The sequence below is a fragment of the Protopterus annectens genome, chromosome 9.part0, assembly GCF_019279795.1.
Source record: "Protopterus annectens isolate FY-2018-M chromosome 9.part0, PAN1.0, whole genome shotgun sequence".
Taxonomy (NCBI): domain Eukaryota; kingdom Metazoa; phylum Chordata; order Ceratodontiformes; family Protopteridae; genus Protopterus; species Protopterus annectens.
In genome coordinates this window covers 1,203,739,994-1,203,761,958 of record NC_056743.1, presented here as the reverse complement: position 1 = coordinate 1,203,761,958, position 21,965 = coordinate 1,203,739,994, and the positions used below count along the sequence as shown (strand labels likewise).

General features: G+C 37.1%; 1 protein-coding gene across 2 annotated transcripts in view; it reads right to left on the bottom strand.

The window, feature by feature from the left end:
- LOC122811939 (zinc finger protein 692-like) overlaps positions 1-21,965 on the bottom strand; it is a 427,256-nt gene that overhangs the window by 61,699 nt on the left and 343,592 nt on the right. The gene's annotated exons all lie outside the window — the stretch shown is intronic.

Sequence of the window (21,965 nt, the reverse complement as noted above, 5' to 3'; positions counted from 1 at the left end):
AATTTATTCTGATATAAATTCATAAGACCTTCAAGAGATTTCTGCAGTTGTACTACGCACAAGCATGTGAAGTAAATCATTATCTATAGCAGATGGAGTAGGGTGTGTAAATAAATCCAGAGGATCTTCCTGAAAACTAGCCATCGCTGGGAAAATAAAGTAAAATTTTATAGCAGACTTGTAGATTTCTTTGTTTGTTATTGAAGATAAGAAAGGTATTACACTGGACGTTTTGAACACACTCAATAGCAGATCACAGTTTTTGTGTTTTTCGTTAGGTGGTCAGGGGTCAATTGTCAATTTCCTGGATGTGAAAATTATTTGGAATACCCAAGAAAAGAAGTTTGATAGTGAAATATTTAGAAAAGACACATTTCTAAATAATTACTTACATTACACCAGTAATCATACTGCTTTTATTAAGAATAATATACCTAAAGGGAAATTTATTTGAGTCTCAAGAATGATGACGAACAATCATACTTTTGAAAATGAGACATTTTATTACTGCCTTATTTTTACAAAGAGGCTACAAGAAAGATTCTTTGAGTAAGGTGGCTGATGAAATTCGTAGTAGGTGATTTGTTGACCCCCCCCCCCTATTCTAGAAAGTGGGTTTAAAAGCAAGAAAGATGAAGCCAATAACAAAGGGGTGGATTACAGGATATCATATTGTATAGACATGTCTCTGGACAGTTATAGGAATTGGAATGTGATTCGAGGCAATATGGATCTTAGTAAAGTTCTGTGGGACACATCCAAATTTGTTTGCAAAAGGAAGTATAGTTTGAAAAGATTCTTAGAAAGAGTCTCTCTTGATGCTTAATAGCAAATGTATGTTCGAATAGAAATAAAGGAATGTTTAACAAAAATGGTTGTGAACTTTTAAAATGTCTCAGACTACCGTAAAATGTCTGAGTTACTAAATAAAATCAATATAGTAGATGAAAATATTAAAAAGGATTTATTGTATGCTTGTAAAAAAGTTGATTTTAAAATGTTTGACAGAAGCGATTGTGCAATGACAGAATTGAAGGAAAGGAAAATGCATAAACTCAGGAGTGATGAAAAGGAATATGGGGAGAATAGAGTGTACCCTTTACCATCTAAAGGGCAGGAAGGGGTACGTAGCAATGTTGAAGCCAATACATATAATTTCAAAGGTGTTAATAATAGTAACTGAGAATATGTCAGGTTCCCCAAGCCCGTTAGAGACCCCCCCCCCCCGAAGAGGTCCGAGAGACTGAGGAACCAGGGGAGGGGCAAGACACTACAATTACAACTACAACCACAATCATCAATACCTCACACACACCAGAGACAATTGGAGAGGGAGGGGGAACAGATACTAGAGAGTGAATATAATACCAATGTGGTTATTTTGAACATCATAAGTGGGGACTTTAATGCTTACAATTATAGTAATGTTGAATTTACTGGACAGATAGTGGAATTGTTTCAAAAAAGTTCAACCTTCGTACCAAATAAAAAAGCTTCCTTAGACCAAACTAACTGACCTTAAACTCTTCATTAGGAAGTTGAACTTCGATTTCTATTTTAAAGGTTTGAACTACAACATTAATGAACAGGGTAGTTTGAAAAAACCTAGTACATTTAACCCCACCCTGCACCCCACAGTGCTAACTTTTGAAAAATTATATGAGAAGGACATCAGAGAAGTGTTTTAAAAAGGGGGAAATAAATGGGCCAACAACCTGAGCAATTCAGAGATGACATTAAGGGAAATCTCAGAATTCAGAGATACGGGTGATGAAACCAAAGGCGGGGGGTCTTGTTATGAATTGCAACACATATATTAATAAAATGGTTAACCATCTGTTTGGGGACACATTGTGAAATTAGTTTAAATGAGAAAAATATTTGCTACAACAAAGTTGACATTATGTTGGAAGAACTACTTATGAACCAGCAAATTAAGCTAGAAGAACATCATTTTATGTCTGTAAAAATTCCAAAAATACCTACAATCTTAAAGATCCCCAAGATTTATAAAGATTTACGAGACCCCCCGCTTAGACCCATTGTTGATGCACGAGCATCAAAATCTTTCCTCATAGCGAAATATAGATGGCCAATTGAAGGGTATACTATATGACTGCCCTTGGATACTCAAGGATTCGTGGGATTTCTTGTCCAAAAATTAATAAAAAGATGTACAATGATTTGATTTTTATGACAATAGATATTAGGGACTTATTTTTAGTCATCCCACATGAAACTGGTATAGACTGGTTCTACCAATATTTCTGCCAGTACTTAGTCACAACTGTATTCTCACACTTACATTGATGGAACTGGTACTGGACACAAACACCATAACTTTTGAACAGTTATTTAAGCAAGTTAAAGGGGTAGCAATGGGGGCAGCATGTGCCCCCATTTTTGCCAACATTGTATTTGCATACTGGGAGAGAGAGTACATATTTAACAGTCCCTTTGCAAAGGACTAGACATTTTACGGGAGAATCCTTGATGACATCATAGGTTTTTGGAAGACAAGGGGGAACTTGATAATTTTCTAGATTTTTTTGGATAACAGCAGAGTGTTTGGAATTTACTTGTTCTGTTACTGAATCTATTGTCCACTATTTGGACATTACTATTGAAAAAGACCTAGTACAGTTTACCTCCACTATATTTCGGAAACCCTCATATTCAGTCTTTTACATTTTGCTAGCTGTCACCCCTCCACCAAAAGAAGTCATTAGTAAAAGGACAGGGTGTAAGACTGGCTAGGATGATCTCTGAACACAATGAGTTCATTACACAAACTGACATCTTAAAAGACATGTTAGAAAAGAGGGGTTATCCTGTGAGTTATGCTGGTAATATTCTCCAGGAGGTTATAAACAAAAGGTTGAGTGGGCATTTTTTACCCCTGCTTGATACAAAGGGAGGAATTCAAAATGATTTAAGACATTTGGTAGTAACACTTTTAAATAATCAGCTATATTTAAATTTAACCAGTTATTTTATAACATCAAGAAGATCATCCAGCAAAATTGGAACATTTTCAGTATCAATGTAGATCAGGCACAGCTTGTAGGACCAGTCCCTAATATTGTATACAAAAGAGATTGCAACATAAAGAACATGCTGGAAAGACAGAAACATGGTCCAGAAAAATGTATAGGGATGGTAAAATGTGGTTGCTGCCTACAATGTCCATACATTCTTGAAGCTAAAGGCATTTTGATTCCTAACTACGGGAGACATATCAGAGGGAAAATGTCTTGTAACAGCAAAGCTGTGGTTTATTTGGCCCTATGCTCCCATTGTCCAAGTTATTGCATTGGCAAAATGAAAAATGCATTAAGGAGTAGAATATATCAACACTATTATGATATATATAGGAAAGATTGTAAAACTGCATTAGCAACACATATTAATGCAAATAAAGGACATGGGTTCAAGTTTATCATAGAACAGGTTAACTTGGGAGAAAGAGGGGGTCCCTTGAATGGTTTCCTGGAATTATTACAACTGAAATGACAAATAAGAGCAAATGCATCAAGAGAGTCCAGGACTCAATAGTGCTGTGTCCATTAGTTCTGTCTTAAGATTGAAGGCACAATTCTTTTTATAAAGAAAGAATTTTAACAAAAATTAAAGATGGTTGTTTTTTTAGGTAGGGGTTGTACTATTTGTTTTTATGTATCTTAATGTGTGTTTAAGCATGTGAACCTTATGTTTTTGTTTTTATATTTCATTGGTTTTCGGCATGGTTGCTTTAAGAACCTTATTTGATTGCCCAGGTGATACTTGTATGTTATGTATATAAGGGATGTTGGGTAAAAAGTTTTACTTCATTCTGATGAAGTTTCCATTAGAGAGACGAAAGCGCTCAAATAAAACCTGTGTGGATCTTGACCTTGGTTTCTTCAATATTTTTGAATAAAGGAATGTACAAGTGTGGGACATGTACAGTATGTAGATTTGTGATGGAAGGACCCCATATTGATTTACCCAGTCTTAATAGTTCTGGGAGTGTTCACTTGTATGACTGAAGGGGTAGTTTATGTAAGTATATGTTCCTTTTGTGGTAATTTTTATATTGGTATGACCACAAGAGGTTTAGAGAAATGAATCAAGGAACATATTTATGTTATTAAAGTGAAAGATCATAATAATGCGTTATTTAGGCACAAGTTGAAATGTGCTGAAAATAAGAAGTTTTTATTTTCTATACTTGAAAGAGTACCCAGAGATTTCAGAGGAGGCAATTATAAAATTAAAACTGAACAAAGAGACATTATGATAGCTAGAACTTAAAGCAGACAGACCCCTAGGATTGAATGATTTCATTAATTTGAAATGTTTTTTTGAAAAATAAAAGGTTGAAGGTTATTAAATACAAGAGTTAGTGGTGAACCACTATTTACTGATTTATCATATTAGGGTCATTAGTTTTTAAATGAAATTTTATGATTTTTATGAATACTTTTTACAATTATTTTGTATTTATAGGTTTTAGATTTTTACATTGTTAATGATGGAATAATCAGATGGAATGTTAATTACTTAATTGGGAGGGTACAAATTAGGTGGTTTTGGCTAATGCAAGTGTTTCTGATTAAGCCTTTCTGAAGAAAGCGAAGATTAGAGCTTTTGATGCTAAATATCATGGTGTTTATTTTGGTCTTTTCCTGAGTTACTAGCCTTGTTTTTTTTTTTTTGTTTTACATGATTAGAAAGTGTTTAGGTCTATAATGGTTAAATGAATGGCAAAGATGATGCCAAAATTGACAGACGTGGATCAATGTGGTTTTGTGGAAGGGAGGCAAACATTTGACAATGTTAACACAGCAGTGATGATCCAGAGGGAAGCTGAATGTAAGAAAATACCACTGTTGCTGGTGGGTCTTGATGCAGAGAAAGTATGCGACCAAGTAAGCTGGGAGTTTATGAGCAGGACAATAGAAGCATTTGCATTCCCTGATAAAATGTTAATGTTTATTAGAAGGATATAGGAGGGATAAGTGGTGAACATTAAAGTGGGTAGGTTCCTCTCTGATAATTTGTTTGAGCAGAACCACCAGGCAGGGGAGTTCTTTCCCCTTTGTTATTCGCACTATATTTAGAACCACCGGCAAAGAAAGAGACTCAAATTCAAGCATATAATTGGTATGAGAAGAAAAGCTGACGCGATTTGCAGATATTTATACTTGTTAAAACCAAATAAGGACATTTCACTGTGGGAATATTTTGAGACAGTTTCCAATATTTTCAGGATACAAAATTAATGAAGCTAAAACAAAGGCAACAGCTGCAAGTTATGTACCCACACACAAATTGGTTCAGCAATATCCATATTATGGGGACATAAAATGAAGTACTTAGGAGTATGGATTAAAAATTATTCTGGTGTGGAAGCTAAAGATATGTGGGAAGAGTTAAAAGATAAAAAAAAGAGAAATTGGAAGCTCTGTTATATGGATCGCAAGATACACAGGTCAGGCATATTTTTTTTATCAACCAGGAGAAGTTGTGGATAACAATGAAAAGCTGAAGGATTTTATTTGGGAGGGGAAAATAAGAGTCAAGTGGGATAAGTCGATTCTTCCAACTGAACAAAGCAGGTTGGGATGCCTGATTTAAATGGGGTATTTCAGAGCTACACAGTTAAGACCCCTACACATAGCATAAGCAGAAATCTATAATTCAAAGTAGAAAGGGATGATGATGAAACAGGGGGAAGCTAAAGAAACAAGGAGAGACTGGGATTTTGGATGCAGATCCTTAAGAATAACCATGCAAAATATATTAATAAATTACCAGATAGTATTCTAAGAACTATGCCAACACGAGAATGGAGAAAAGATTCTGCGGATAGGGATGACTGCAATGAGGAATACAGACAATAGGCAAGAGGGGGCTAGAATTTATTGAAGAAATCTGGTAAAAGAACCAAGGTACTGGGAGCAAATAATCAGAGAGGGAATGGTAACAGAATGGGAAGAGGCCAAAAATGTATTTGGACTGCAGGACAGAGATTGCCTTCCCTATCATGGATTGATAGAGTATAGGCAAACAGAAAGAAACAGAGGATCCTAAGGGAAACACTAGCACTGGTAGAGTTAGCAGAATCTAGAACAGAAACTGTTGTTAAAAGGAATAATTATCAGAGCATACAAAACAGTTAGACGTTGCCCATTCGATTCTCAGTTAGAGTATCTTCTGTGTGGCGACATACGTGAATGGGAGTTCCTTCGTTAAAGGTTGTGCATTAGGCCCGGCAAGCCAGCACGTAAAAAATCTACTGCCAATCATTAGCGGACCAGACTTCCGCTGTGGCGACCCCTAACCGGGAAAAGCCGAAAGACACAACAACAACAAACAACAACAAAATATTCCATGATAACTATAAGAATCAGAGGAGGTTAGAAAGGATTGGGAAGAGACTGGATAAGCAAATTCACAATCAATAGGGGATATATGTACACTCCAAAAGAATTCTTTCTCAGGTAGACAGCAAATGTTGGAGGTGTGATGAGGAAGGAGGAAGTAACTGGGAACAATTTTTGGGAGTGTAATGAGTTGACAGACTTTAAAGATTCTCTTCAGACTGCTCTGTCAGAGATACTGGGTGAGCAAATTGGTACAACTAAGAAAATGATTTTTTTGAGCTATAATACAGAATCCGAATTGCATAAGACATAGTAGGGCCTTGCTGGGTCTAATTATGGTGGCTGCCTTTTTTTGAGCTATGATACAGAATCCGAATTGCATAAGACATAGTAGGGCCTTGCTGGGTCTAATTATGGTGGCTGCCAAAAAAAGCAATTACTAGAAAATGGAAATCAAAGCCTAAACCAGCTTTACTAGTAGTGAATATAGAAACAATAATAAAACTGGAATTGGGATATTTAGTAAAGTGTAGGAGCAAATTACATAAAAAAAAGAATTATGTAAACAATACATGTAAAGGAGGAATGACGTTTAAAAGAAGGCAGGATTTGATTGAGCTATGCAATGTTTGAATGAATTACTGGATAGATAAGTAATGTATAATGTTCGCAACTACAATTATCAACATGGTTTGTGATGCATAATGCTTGCAACTAAAATTATATTAATATGGTTTGTTTTTATTTATATAATTGTATGACTGTCTGTCATACATAACTTAATAAAGATGTTTGTTTAAAAAAAGATTATATGATATCTGAAAATGACAAGCTGTTTATTACAGTCCTGTAAACCTCACCTCACACTAGAAAAAGAACGGTATTAACTTCTGCAACAATGAGTTTTTGTATGTGGAATTCACTGGTGTAAATGATTAAAGTGAACATGAATGGGAGGTCATGTCAAACAAATCTGAGTTCTTTGGATTACTAGGAAATGGGGGTGACTGTCAATCAATGGCACTATTATCTAGTGCTGAATGAATAAAGTGAGCAAAACTTCAACTGACAGTGGATTTTTTCTCCACTAGTATGCAACATCAGAGTAGGTATACTTAAGTTTGTTTGTGTGTGTGGGGTGGGTATCTCTCTGCATAGAAGTGCAAACAGACTTGCCCCCCTTAAAAAACAGCTTATCAATGAGGTTCAACAAATGTTGTTTCAATCATTACTTTCCGATCATATAGCATACAATCCAGGAAATATATGACCCATATGGTTTGCCCTGTACTTCTGATTACTAAGAAAGCACTAATCCCTAAAGTGGAATATGGATGGCCTCCCATTCCTAATTACACATTCAGCTTACAATATTCACAGAATATTAACAGAAAAAAAAATCTGTTAATTTATCTTACTCACGGACCCTTTATTCCACCTCAGTACTGTTCTTAAAAAAATGCTAACTGGCTTTCAATGACAGGCAAGGCTACCTTTTTCTTAAGCTCACTAATTTTTGAAATTTTGAAACAAGGTTAATGCCTGCATCTAAAAGAAAAACTTCCTATTGTTGACAGCAGATATGTATGGAGAAGTGCATAAGACAACTTTTTCAGCCTTGCTCACCCAAGGTTCAAAACAGTACTGGGTAAAAGAGCACTGGACCTGCAACCTGGAACCCATTTGCCTACATAAAGTAAAAAACAGGATTCCAAATATTTCAAGGAAGTGATTAAAGATAATTTCTGCCCTGAATCCACTTGCAATTGCTTTACAAACAATGGTTAACAACTTTGTCAGCCTACAACTACCCTAGCCTTATGCGAACTTGCTACTTCAACATGCATGTAACATATCTTAGGCTAGGTATTACTTATCTTATTAGTGCTGAGATTCTGTCCGATACCATCCTTTTAGCTAATACTATATACTCAGATTATCAATCAGATGTAAGCACAGGGAATGATTGAACTGATGTAAATACTGGAAACGTGACTATGTACACTGACATTTAATTATGCATTATTTTAACTTTTTCTAGTCTTTACTACTCTGAGCCTGGGTCGTGAATTAATGGTCAATTGACCAGTTCAACCAATTCACCTACCTGGTCATCACACTGTAATAAGAAATGATATAGTAGCTGTACATATGGCAGAAGAGCCCATACAAGAAAGTAGTTACAGTACAAATAATGCAGCAATGCAAAATATAAAGTCAAATTTAAACAAGTTAAAGTAACAATGTATCCAGTTAAAAGAATGGTGAGAATTTGTATAACGTAGGGGGTATATTTTTGAGGCATATGTCATTATCAAGACAAAGTGAGAATTTGTATAACGTAGGGGGTATATTTTTGAGGCATATGTCATTATCAAGACAAAGTGAGAACACATTTTCTTAAAGACAGACTAAAAAATTAAATAACTTTGGGGAGTACTTGTATAGTATGGCTTTGAAAATTTCTGCACAGTCAAATGCAATTAGCATCTTTTTTGCGGTACTTTCTCTTGAAAAAACATTGATTTTTTATTTGTGGCACAAGCAAACTTACATTTTCATAAAAGAAAAAGAAATCAAACCATATTAACAAGTTCACATTTACAAACATACGTCACATACTCTTCTTCACCATATAACTGAAGCAACATTAAATTATTCAGTTCCTCCCTTCTCTTAAACCTTATTTCTCCTCAAAAACATTTTCTACATAAATTGTTCTCAAAATTTCCATATTCTAATTTATGCCTACTGTTCTTCAGAAGATCTTTTATCTCTGTCACAATATTCACTACTTCAAGTATAGCTAGTTTAGACTTTGATTTTCATTTTCTAGTAAGTGATTTTTTGGCAGCCAACATAATTAAATGCAAGGCCCTACTATGTCTAGGCAATTCAGATTTGGTTTCCCAGCTAAAAAAAAAATCCTTGCCCAGTATTCCTGACAGTAGTCTGTAGAAAAATTTTAAAGTCTGGCAACTCATTACACTAAAGAAAATATGCTCCCATGTACTTCATTATTCCCCTTAATACTTCCATTTGCCATCTACCACAGGAAAATTTATTTCGAGTCTGCATGGGTTATAAAAGTATCTATGCAAACATTTCCAGTTAAAGATCCTAAATCTTCTAGATTTTGTTGCATATTTGAGAGATTATAAATGTGAATCTCTTTCGCTCCCATTATTTTATTGTTAATTACTTATATAATCTCTTCCCAATCTTTTCTGACCTCCTCTGGTTGATTTTGCAGTTACTGTGCAATATTATATATGCCCTTCTAATTATCCCTTTAACAGAAGCTTATGTCCTAGATTCATTTAAAAAAACTCAACCAATACAGGTCTTTTCATTTAGGATTTCCCTATCCCTTTCTCCGTCTATACTCTGATATTAATCCCTGACAGGGAAGGCCACTCACTATCTGCCATCCAAATGTCTTCTTGGCCTCTTCCCATTCTATTACCTTTCCCTCTCTATTTATTCCCAATACCTTGGTTCCAATGCCAGCTTTGCCCAGTAAATTCTAGTTCCCTTTTGCCTATTCTCTGTACCCCTAATTGCAGTCATTCCTATTGGCCAAATCTCCTTTCTCCATTCTTGTACTGGTTTAGTTCTTAGTATACCTCATGCTGCTTTACGAATATAATATTCTGTATGATCAGTCTCCAAAATCCCACTCTCTCCTTATTTCTTGAATTATCCCCCTACTTCATCACTCTCACTTGGAATTGTATATTCCAGCTTGTGTTATGTACAAGAGCCCTAAATTGTAGCTCTAAAATATCCCTTCAAACCAGGTAATCTTAAACGTCCTTGTCCTATGGGGAAGATCAACTTCTCACTTGACTCTTGCCCTCTTCCCCTCACAGACAAAATCCTTCAACTCTATCACTGTCTACAACTTCTCCTCTGTTATGCCTGACCTGTGTATAAAACTAAAGTGATTGAAAACATTTTAACTGCTCGTATCTTGCAATCCATATCCATAGGTAAGAGCTTCCAGTTTCTCTTTTTGTAATGTCTTTTCTTTAGTCTCTTCCTACAATATCCTTAGCTGCAATAGCAGAATCCTTTCTAACCCATGCTCATAAGTACTTTATTTTTTTCATGTCCCCATTAAATGAACAAATATGCTGAACCAATTCATGTATGGGTGCATAGTTTATAGGTATAGCCTTTGTTTTATCTTCATTAACTTTATATACCAAAACAAGACAAGGAACGGTCTCAGAATATTCCTCAGCACATGTCCTTTTCTGGTTCCATCAGGTACAAAATAATATCTGCAAATAAAGAAAACTTTTCTTGAACACCATACCAATTATATCCTTGAATTTTTGAGTTCCTTATTTTCTTCGTTATTGGTTCTGAATATAATGCAAAACCAACAAAGGAAAGAGGACACCCATGCCTGGTTCATCTGTTCAACTTAGAGGAACCTCTCACTTTCATTTGTGCCTCCGATCTCTCATATAACCTCCTAATTAACCTTATTGTATAAGGAAATGCAGATGCTTCCATTGCCCTACACATTAAATCCCAGCTTACTCTGTCAAATGCTTTCTCTGAATCGAGACTCACTACTCTGGATCATCAGTGTTCTACTGTTGTCAAACATTTGCCTCCGCTCCACAAAAACCACATTGATCCGTAGCTATTAATTTTGGCAACAACTTTGCCATTCTTTTATGCAACAGACACCTTAGAATCCTATTTCAAAACTGAAATGGGCCTATATAAACCTGGAACTGATGGGTCTACCATCTTTAAGTATTATACCTACTGCATCTTTTTTCTAAAAAGTTAGTGCCTCCCTTCATTTTAAAATACTGTTAAACAAAACCTTCCAGATCTTTTTCATTATCTTCCCACCTAGCTTCCAAACAGCCACCAGAATACCATCTTTTCCTGGAAACTTTCCAGAAGATCAGTTAGGCATCATTTTTATTTCATCTCTTATCTTAACTGTTAATTGTTGAGACTCATCTACCTCTAACCTTGGCATATACAAGTCTTTAATAAATATTTTCATAACCCATAACCTATTAACAATACAAGCACAACTATGTACATCTTCATACAATGACGTTTAACCCTAATACGAATTTTTGTCCCTCAATTAACTTGAAATTGAGGTTATCCATGCCAAGATGCAGGTTAATGCCTCTGCTTCGTTATACTAACTTGTGTTTTTTAATGTTTATACTACCCTACCATCCCCAATATGAAAACTTGCATGCTTTCAGAAAACATGAACTTTTAGCCTTGAAGAAACCAGGTGTTCTCACTTTTATTGCCTTATCTTCATGGAAACAGAGAAAAAAGGTCTAAATCCAGTCAACTATGCAAAAGAGAAAACATATCAACTCTACACATATTATGATCTTTGTACTTTTGCACCCATACCCCACCTCAACAACCCTAGATTACAGCCCATTAAACATGCTTTTGTTAGCTTTTCTTTTTTTTGCACTATTTTGTAGTACCAAAAAAGAAAAAAAGGCATTGGTTTACTTTAAATATCACTTACAAGAACTTAAAATACTTCACTATAAAACATGCCATTTATATTGTGAAAAGTTTCAGTGAAATAGTTCTAACAGAAATGTTTTAGTTTCCTTTTTCCTTCTTCCCTTCTGTGTCCTTCCAAACATTAATGACATGAAGTGAGGCAAATGCTTTTCAGTTCTCCTCAAGATAAGCAAAGTTAACAGAATTCCACTCTTTCCACTTTATACAAACATATTTCACAAATGAGATTGTTGCTTTGCAGTCTCATTTATTCACCAATTTCCAAGTTACTGGTATTTTTCCTTTTTGTCTCCATCTCCCAATTCCAGATTCCAGTTCGACTCCAAGGTACTCTTGAATCTTCTGGTAAATTCCTCTGCTTTTCTCTCTCATTTTCCTTTGGAATAGTACAAAAGGTTTCATTGGCAAAGTTTGTAAATGTACTTTATCAGAAGAATGAGATGCGGAGTCCCCTTCTGCTTGACAGCTCACCTTTTATTGGACAAACTATTTCCTCCTTAGCATGTTCTGCATCAAAAAAGTCTGACCCTCCAAGAAAAACATATTCAAGACAAGTGGATATAACTTCTTGAATCTCAAACCTGCCTCTCAACATTCCCTGATTGTTGGGATAAATTTCTCCTCTGCCTGGTGTACAGTGAATAATCATTTTCCACATTTTCCACAAATACTCTCTCCGCCAACTTTTAATACTTTGCCCTTTTAGCAAAGTTTTGTCAGGATCAACTTTCTGATGGTAGGTTTGTTTTACTGTTGGGTCTTGTCTGCTTTCTTATGGCCAGATTTGGAACATATACATCATATGCCCCTTCAATTAACATTTCCTGTTGTGGAATACCAGTCTAGGTACTTATTTGTGTTTTCATAAAATTAATAGTCAAGTTCCTTCTATTTTCCCTGGTACAGCTGAAAATCTCAGATTTTTCTTATGTGCTCTGTCCTCTAATTTTACCATTTATTGAAACATCCCTTTAAGAGCAGTCGCATACTCAGCCAGCCCTTTCTTCATTTCAGCCTCTGATTTTTTCAATTTTATAAGCTTATCTGAATATCTGTTTTAAGCTTCTACTTTTCCAGCCTTTTGTATTTGAGTCGATATACTCCGTCAGAGTTTCATTTATTTTAATCAGCTCTGAGCACATTTGACTTTTTCTTATAGAAAACTGGAAGCCAAGTCTTTCAAAGCTGCAGCTTGAATTGCTTTTTGCTGAACAGCTGCCGGATTCTTCCCAGTCAGTATTTTCTCTTCCCCTTTTCTAGCTGATTTTCTTTCAGGCTTAGTTTCTTCTTTGCTGGCATCCAGGTACTTTCCTTACTAGCAAGTAACTTAATTTACTAAAAGTGGCAAAGTTCCTGGCCCTTGTGTTAGTTTCTTTTTTCACATTGGGAGTAGCTGAAGTTATGTTGTTGATCAGTGTGCAGCCATCTTGGAAAATTTTTTTGAGGTAGTTTCTAGATAACAGTCTCACATTTCTGTATGCTGTATACTTCAATGAAGTGATGAGGTTTGAGAATTGGGTATAGAAACTGGTATTTGCAGATCAGGTTAATGAGGACTCCTAACAAAAATGGTTGCAAACTCCAATACCATGAATAAGTTATGTTGAAAGCTACTTTCAGAGAACCCGAAACAAAGTTTTCTTTGTTTTGCAGAGGACGGTCCCTTGCATGTACCTCCATGTGGGGGTGGATCTCTCACACTCACCAATATATATTAATTCTTCACACAATAGTGGGGTTTGCAGAAAGCAGTTTCTAGTGTAACCTGTTTGTGGTACTTAAAATCACAGTATTAGTCGTTAAACAGTGGTCACAGCCATGTTTGTGCATAATGAAAGATCAATCTAAAAAAAACTAAGCAAAATGCAGTGTAGGGTTAGTGTTTGCATTTTGGGGGCTCCCGCAAGCATCAGGTTGGGGGCTTCCAGACACTGTCAAGTCTAACTCTTCACTGCCACTCCTAAGCAACCTTTTAGTTTTCACAGCAGACTTCTAGTATGCACATACAGAACTGTAGCAACAACGCACTTTGACAGGCTTGTGTACACACAGCAGCAGCTTTTGTGGGGTTCTCTCATACTCAAGAATGATGAGGCCCCTGCAGCTGCAGGTATAATGGGTAGCTAAAGCTCTTTCAATGTAGCTGATGGTATAAAGCAGTTTCCCTGCAGAGACTCAAGAGCTGACTGCATTTCCTGACAGTCAGAAATATGTTCTATGGAAAAAGCACTGTCCAGTATTACACCCACAAGTATTTCACTCTATTAGTGGGAGCTACCCTGTCACTGACATTTGTAAGGATATAAGTGGTGGATGTAAAATTACTACAGAAGAGGTACTGTAAAACAGGATTGTATTATTTTTGTTAGTATTTAGTAGGAAGTTCGAGTCAAGCAGCTAACATATCAAGACAGAGAATCCAGTCCAAAGTTTTTTTTCCTCTAGGCTAAGTGAAATTTAGCTGCAGACAACAGGGCTGTCATTAAGATCCTTACAATAGTCTGATACTGAATTACATAGAGGAGAAAAAGAAGTGGCCCAGGAAAGTACAGTTCTATAAGTCAACTTAACATAGCAGTAGATGTTCAGATAGATCACTTTTGTACTAACATTCCGCTATACAAGATGTATGCTGCCAAGGATCTGACAACCAGCCAGTATACAAACACTTTTTGGGTGTGTTCCATATGCACCATACATCTGAAAAAGCTTCAGATTTTGGTATAAAATCAGATGTACAGACGCCAAAAATCAGAGCTTTCTTGCTGCTCTAGAAAGGTTAAGAAAGCAGCCTGATCAAGTTGCCAATTTGGAGATTTATATTCCGTTAGAAAAGTGGGACAGAGGAAAAAAAAAAAAAAAAGGAGAACCCTACCCTAGCCAAAATTATATCCAGAAGAAAAAAAAACAGAAAGATAAGGGGGACTGGGAGAAGGAAAGCATCTACTTTTACAATAAATTTACTTATGCAACTGTACTATGTTCATCATTATATCACTCTAGTACCAAATAGCTATAAAGGGCAATTGCTGAAGCCTAGCTAACCAGGAAAGAGGGAGTGAGGGTCAGAGTCCAGGAGCCCATGGAGCATTGATCTAGCAAATCCTGTTCTCACCATGAGAGAATCAATTTTGTAATATTTGGTGAAGGTAAGTACAGATAACCATGTAGCTGCCTCTAGAACAGATCTAGAATCCACCCCTATCCAAAATGCATTAGAAGTTGCCATAGCTCTGGTAGCGTGAGCTTTAGCCATTTGAGGCAAGGATTTACCATGGTGAGAGTAACGAAACTGAATGAAATAACCATTTGGAAATTGTCTGTTTTGGCACTGGTTGTTCTTTTTTCTTTCCATCAAAAGAAATGAGGAGCAAAGTCTTCTACTTTGTCAGTGTACAATCAGACCTGTCTGAGGAGATCCAGAGTGTGCAGGATTCTATATACCCTGGCTTTCTGGTTTAAGAAAGAACAATTATGAATGCATTGGTTCAATGTAAATTTGTAGGCAACCTTTGGCACAAATGAAGGATTAGTTCTTAAAGTTACCCTGTTAATGTGAAATATGAGGCTCTCCAAAGCTTGTAACTCAAATAATCACCTAGCTAATGTCAGAGTAAAGTAGTGGAAAGGGGGTAAACCTAATAAGCACATTTTTATCCAAGGGAAAGAAAAAGCATGAGTCTTCCAGGCCTTTTTTCAATGTGTCCTGCAGAATTCCTTCAGGCAGTCTGTTGTGAAAGGTAGCAGAGAGATCTATTTGGAAAATTCCCTGCAAGTGGGTTATCTCCTGAAGACCTTGGGATATAACTTCCAATCGTACAAGTCTGTCTTGGATTTGATCACCGTGTCTGCCACAATGTTCTTCTCCGATAGAATGTAAATAACCGGAAGGGATGAACTGTACTAAGTTGCACATTTCTCTGCTATTACGGCTAGTCTGCATAGATGGCCGAACCTGGTTCCCCTTTGTTGCTAATATAACACCACAGTAGTGCTGTTTGATTAAATGAAGTGGTCCTGGAGTCCACAAATGGTTTAACGTCTTCATATCATTTATCAAGGCCATTTTTACTTGATGTCCCCAGGCAAAATCTGAAGCATCCATAGTTACAGACTGGGCTGGAGCACGAGGGGGAAACTAGAAAACCTGTATTCAGCAAAATTTGGTCTGCCCACCATAGAAGTTATTTCCTGACAGAGGTAAGCAATAGGATTTGGAAAGAGGGTGTTGATGTTGAATCCATACTGAGTTGAGAAACCACTGTATTTTTGTGTAATCGTGTTAGAGCAGAATTATCAGGATACTGGAAGTCATATTCCAGAACTCTGAGATATTCTCTTGCTGTGGTCATTGTTCAGAACACTATAAAAACAGATTGTGATAATCAGAGACATGCCTACCAGACAACCCAGAAAAGTAATTCTATGAGAAGGAATAAGTCTCCAGACTGAAGTGAAAACCTAGATTTTGAAACAGATTTCGGATAGATTCTTGCTAGTTATGAAAACTCTTAAAATAAGGTAATTGTCAAATGCCTTGTAATCTGCACTTTTTGAATACATTTGAAGCCATGGAAAGAAAGACCAAGGGATAAAGAAAACTGAAAATGTGAACCAGAAACAGAAACCTTAAAAAGATTCTGAAGTTTCAAAATGCCATTTAGGTCCAGAGCCACAAAAAAAAAAAAAAAAAAAAAACACATTGAGGTGAGGCAGCACTGGAAACATACTGGAGAATGAGCATCTTGAATTTTGGAACTCTGATACGAAGGTTTTAGAAAGGCAGATTTAGTACAGTTCTAAATTTTGGACACTATTCTTGAATCAATTATTTTCCTTTGTGAGATTCTAGGACAAGCCCTAGGACTCCTTGAGCTAACAAGAGAAATTATGGAAGGTAGGAAATGGGTCAGATTTTGAGGATAATGGCACCCTTAGGTTGGTGGATAAGAGCTCCCATACATTTCTAACACTCAAGAGTATGTAGCAGTTTCCAAATGAGAAGACAAAATGAATGACAGTGTCTTGACAGGATGGCCAGGGTGGGGTGGAGAGGGAGAACAGAGACACATGCATTTTTTTCCCTTGTGACCAATTTTGAGTCCCATTACCCATTTTCTTTCACCTCATTATGCTTTTTCTTTATATCACTCTGCCCCTGGCATATATTGGTTTTGCCCACATTTCTGCTGGGATTGTTTTAAAGGGTTTTTGTCAAAAATGGCCCAGAACTGAATGAGGAGTTCCTACTGTATTTTGGGAAAGGAAATGGAAAAATCTGTTTTGCTCCTTAGATCAATTTTCATCTGAAGTGTGTGCACAGTCAATAAAGTGGCTATGCTTCAGTATGGACAGTCTGTGTATAAAAGGGACTGACCCCAGCTACTGCTTAATCACAGTTAACTTAGGTTTGACAGACCACCAGTCTAAAAGCACCAAGATAAATACTTGTGAATTTTTATCAAGTTACTGAGATCCATGAAAATCTCTAGCTATAAAATTTCCATTAAGGTTTTACTTCTGATATTTTGAGTATAAATAATCCAGAGATGGGTTTTACATGTTGCCCCTACTCATTAGGGACAAAGTTGCTATTACCCATCCATTTCCTCCAGATTATCTCAGAAGTGCAAGAGAAGTACTTTGTTTTATATGAGAGGAAAATTATTCCAAAGAAATGACATTCTCTGTGATACATAGCTATCTCTCCAACATGTTCTCTATGTTGCAAGAGATTTAGATCTCTTGAGGGGGTGTTTATGCACCTACTGGACTTGCAAATGTGCAGAAAGTCTGACAGGATATGGTCTTGTTGCAGTTCTACACGAGAGACTGACCCTCAGTAGACAAAATGACAAAAACAGGGACAAGGCTTTGAGACGACAGTCTGCATAACTTTTAAATTATGATTTAGGCTCTTGATTTTTGAGTGTTATGGATGTTTGAAATGTTTCAAACTTTTGGACAAGTAAATACCAAAGGGGGCATTATACTCCCTGATCAGCATGATGAGTGTGAAATACAGTGGAATGATCACATCCCTGGACTTTGATGCCATACCTTTAGTAACAGCTGTGCAATGAAAAGGGATTCTCTTACAACAGTGGATATGCGGTGATCAAAAGACAGCTCATTTTCTACAAAGGTTACTAGGTCACTAACTAATGAATCAGTTTTCATAGGTGTGTTGTCAATGTGATAATTACAAACATTTCAGCTTGCCAAAGGATACTATTACGCATTTCTTGACATTCAGGTTTAGTCAATGGATTTGACACAAGCTGTTTGGGAAAAGGCCCTCTTGGAGGATCTTGGTACCCTCTGGGGAGTGTATGATGGCACCAAGTTTACAGTAATCTGCAAACTTGGTCATAAACCCTTAACAGTAGCTTCGACCTCAGAGAAGTAAATGGCAAAGGAGTGGTCCAAGCACAGAAACCTGGACTACACTAGTGACAGGTGTTTTAGAGGAGGTAGAGTAGTCTACCCCAATTTCACAGGTTCAATTTGCAAGACAATTTGCTACACAATGAGCTATAGAGGGATTAACATTTAGACAGGACAGTCTAGGATACCAGAGTGTGGGATGGTGTTGAACACCTTTGCAAGGTCTACACATGCAGTGTGCACCAATTGCTCCTTATCCATTACTTCAGTAACCTTCTTGAAGAAATCTACCAGGTTGAGTAGGCAGGGTCTGCCCTTAAATCTGAACTGTCTTAAGTCGAGAGAACCTATGTCATTAATTCCACAATGATCCTTTCTACAGCCTTAGAGAGGAGGCCAGTTAGACTTATGAATCTATAATTTTTCAGATCAACTTACACCCCATCTTTGTGCAAGGGGATGGCAGCTGCTGTCCATCTGGCACAAAGCCTATTTGGAGGCCGACAGTAAACAGCCTATGTAGGGGGTCTGACATGTCCTGCTTCAGGATGGCCAGTAAGCAGCCTGTATGTTCTCCATCAACATAGAAACAGTGTTTAGGGCCTTGGATAGTGCCTCGAGGAGTTGTTCATGGGATGTAGGAGATGGGGTGCATATAAGGGTATGAGATCTGGGAATGTAGGAGGGGTGAAATTAGAGCTAAATGTATTCACTAGTAGACTACGTCCTCTGGGTCAGAGTATGGGATACCATTCACTATTAGCTCTGTGCAGTGCTAGGCATTGTTTCTAAGGTTTCTAACACAGTCAAAGGCATTGTGGTTGTCTGGGTGGCAATTTTTACCCCATGTCTAGCTTTGATGGAGTTGACCAGGGTTGAGATTTTTCTCAACTTTAGCAAGAGAGATTTTGAATCTTGTGACTTGCATTAATTTTTACATGCCACAAGTATTTTTCTTATTATAAAACTTATCTAGGTTTCAACATTGGGGTTTAATTTTTTGAATTTAGCATTGTATCTACTTTAGAGGGGAACAGATGCATCTATTCACATGTGCATAGAATTTGGCAGCAAAGAATTCCACATAAACAGTGGGGTCACTGAGTTGGAAGGGGATGCTAATTTTACCCATATTGTCACTCCATTTTAGTAGATTAGCCTTGGCACAATCTCTGAAAACAAAAGGTACTGGAGGTTTCTGCTAGCTTCAGTCTTAAGGTGCATGTGACTGATCTGTGGTCTGATTTTATCAGACAGGGATTTACAATTCATAGAGAGAAGCCCTGTCCCGTAATGGTGATGACCAGTTCCATGATGTTATAGTCCCTGGTTGGGATGCAGACTAACTGGTCCAGAGAGTTTGTAGTGATGAAGTCCAGAAATCCCTGGACATACATGTTAAAGGATATATAAAATCTTCCAGCTAAAGGAGGGGTAGTTTAAATCCCTAGGAGAGGGGAGTTTGGCTTAATGCACAGAGACTCCCATACTACTTGGGTAGAAGTATGGGTTGATGGGGTCCTATAATTAGCCATGATATAAGGGGTCTCATTAATGGTATGTTGAGCTTGGAAGAGTTCCAGATTGTTATAACTGCTTACGTAGAATCCTTTAATGCCAAGCTCTATGTACATGTAAACAGCTGCAGAGATTCATCTGTCTCCCTCAGAAATAAAACACCAAATTCAAAAATAACCCCCTATTGTGGAACCCTAATATAAACAGGCTAGATGATAAAAAACTGCTTGTAAAAATAAATTTAACTCAAGTTAAAAAAAAAAAGATCTTGCTAAACTGAATAAGGAACTCTGGACCCTGAGCAAATTAAAACAAAGACAGATATGAGGTAAAAATAGCCACCCAGGTGTAAGTTATACAAGTCAGAAATCTCAGAAACCATGCCCAGAGTTACCAATAAATAACACATATTCAGACCCAAAGAAAATAGCTGATCTAATAGTGGACAAATTCATCTCTAACTTCAAACCACCTCCTCTCCAATATCCTTTCTCCAATATTCTCAGACAAGTTAAAAACATCTACTCCTCCTGACAGCTCATAAGAACAGAGTGCATCAGATATTCCATTAAATGAAAAAACTAGGTGGCTGTAAGAGACATGAGGTAAACGGACAAAATAAAAACTACGGGTCTATATTAGAACATCAAAGTTTCAAAACTTTGAATGTTCTAATATCGAATCCTATTCAGCGAAAGCTGAAAACATCGAACATACAGAACAGTGAATTTTTTCCTAGGGAAAAAATTTGCTGTTTCAAAACAAAGACACAACACAAGCACACCAAACAAACAGCAATCCACACGCATGCACCTAAAATCTTACACCAAACCATACACTAAACTATACACACACCATTAACTATCCAAAACCCTAAGGTCCATCACTATCGCACACTCCTCACCCGCGCCCTAACTCACCTAGCCCGCCCTAACCCTCACGTCCACACAATTGCACACATACCTAACCCGCACCCTAACCCTAACTCCCCTAACCCGCCCTAACCCTCACGTCCACACAATCGCACTTACCTGACCCACACCCTAACCCTAACTCACCTAACCCTCACGTCCACACAATTGCACACATACTTGACCCGCGCCCTAACCCTAACTCACCTAACCCACCCTAACCCTCACGTTCACACAATCGCACACATACCTAAACCGCACATTTACCTGAACCTGACCCGTAACTTTCCACCACAGCGCTGAAAATACCAAAGCAACAGAAACTGACAAAATTCTTTCCCTAGGAAAAAATTCTGTTTTCTGTTGCTTCGATATTTTCAGCTTTTGCTGAATATGGGCCGATATTAGAACATTCAAAGTTTTGAAACTTTGATGTCCTAATATAGACCCAAAAAACTACACACAACAACGGCTACTATTTTTGCAAAATTATACATAATCCCAAAGCACAAGGGTTCCTGCATGAACACAAGTATAAGCATTACACAGAAGTAAGCAGCAGCTACTGACACTTGACAGAAATCTGACACATGAAGTATAAATAATTTTGGCTCACAAATATTGATGCAAAAAATATGACCACATTCATATTGGACATATTGATACCGCACTGGTAATTATATAAATGATGAAGTCAGCATTTTGACAAGAAAACCAGCACCTAAACAACTTTTGCAGTGTCCGTTTTCCTTACACCCATATCTCAACTTAAAATCTCAGCAACTTGCTCCAAGTGTTAAATCTTAGGCATTTTGTGATCAGCATAAAAATGATCACATGCAGCACTGTCAGTACACCTACGTCTGCCTATTTCATTAAAAAAACTATTCAAAAGTTATCACTGCATAAAGAACATTTTAAGTGTATACTTCATGCCATTTTCTCTTCTAAAGTTCTCTTATCTGACATAACTACAACAAACATTTCTTTCCTGAAGGACCCCCCTGCTGAGATCTGGTCCCAGCTGGGCTGCATCTTTTGGTCCATTCCTATCCCCCATTGGCCACTCAACTAGGGGAATAGTCTTAGGATCCTACATCAAAAATAAGCATGATGGAGGGAAACTGACATGGGAGAACATCTACCATCACCACCACATCACATGCAGTGTTGGGAAACATTACAAGAAAAGTGTCAATGCCATAAGCAACATGCATTCATTGGCTTAGAAGAGCTGCCTGGGATT